The sequence below is a fragment of the Camelus ferus genome, chromosome X, assembly GCF_009834535.1.
Source record: "Camelus ferus isolate YT-003-E chromosome X, BCGSAC_Cfer_1.0, whole genome shotgun sequence".
Classification (NCBI taxonomy): domain Eukaryota; kingdom Metazoa; phylum Chordata; class Mammalia; order Artiodactyla; family Camelidae; genus Camelus; species Camelus ferus.
Window position 1 is genome coordinate 69,473,426 of NC_045732.1, and position 1,314 is coordinate 69,474,739.

The following is a 1,314-nucleotide window of genomic DNA, read 5'->3' on the forward strand; positions in this document are numbered from 1 at the left end:
TTTCTTTGCATAATATACAAAGTATCCTGTATAATCTAACCCCTACCTATTTTTCAGCCTCATTTCTTGTTTGCAGCATTACTTTATTAAAATTGAAGTATAGTTGATTTACAGTATTGTGTTAGTTGCAGGTGTATAGCATAGTGATTTGGTTTTTTGGCAGATTATACTCCATTATAGGTTATTCCAAGATATTGAACAGAGTTCCCTATGTTATACACTAAATCCTTGTTGCTTATCTATTTTATGTGTAGTAGTTTGTATCTGTTAATCCTGTACTCCTAATTTGTCCCTCCCCCCTCACTCTTCCCTTTAGTAACCATAAGTTTTTCTGTGTCTGTGAGTAATATTTATGGTTTTGCAAACACCCAGTATTCTTTCCTTCTCCATATTTTTGGATGTTCAGATGATTTTACCTGGCATACCCCACCCCATCGTCTGCCTGGTAGCTGCTCCCATGTCAAGCCATCTCTTCTGTGAAGCCTTCCTTGACTCATCTTTCTAATAGCTTGTTCTATGTACAGTATTGTCAGCGTTTATAATAGTGTAGTTATTTATTTACATATTTGTCTCCCTTACTGGAATTTGTGCTTATTGATAACAGAGATTATATCTTAATTATTTCTGTATCTTCAGAATTTAACAATATGTGACATGAACTTGGGGGCCAGTATACATTTTTAATTTATTTGTCCTCTGATATGTACACAGCACACTGTACTCAGCCTTTGATTGTAAAAGAGATACAAAGCTAACAGACATGTGTACATGAGTATTGTTCAATGTTATTAAATATTCTACATTTTAATTGTTGCTAAATTTTCCATTTTAAGGATACACCATAATTTGTTTAACTAGTACTCCATTGTTATGTTATTAATTCATGTTTCTAACTTTTTGTCCTTTTAAATTGTGCTTCAATGAGCCTAGATATAGCTAAATTTTAGGGTACATCCGTTAAAAGCTTTTGATTATAGTTCCTTCCAAGTAAATTGTACTAATTTATATTTTTGCCACCAGTTCATCAGGTTACCCACTTTTCTGCACTCTTTTCTCTACTGCTTTTGAAATCATCATTACTACCACGACCATCATTGTTATCATTCCTTTCTAAAATTTATAGGTGAAAATAATATTTCTCTTTAATTTGCATTTCTCTGATTATTAGTCACGTTGAGTTTTTAAAAAGTATTTATAAACAATTTCCATTTCATTTTTTTAGTTGCCTGTTTGTGTCTTTTGACCATTTTTTGTAAGAATATTTTTTCTCTTACTGCCGCAGTTGTTTTTCTTAAAGGAGAAAAAAAGATATAC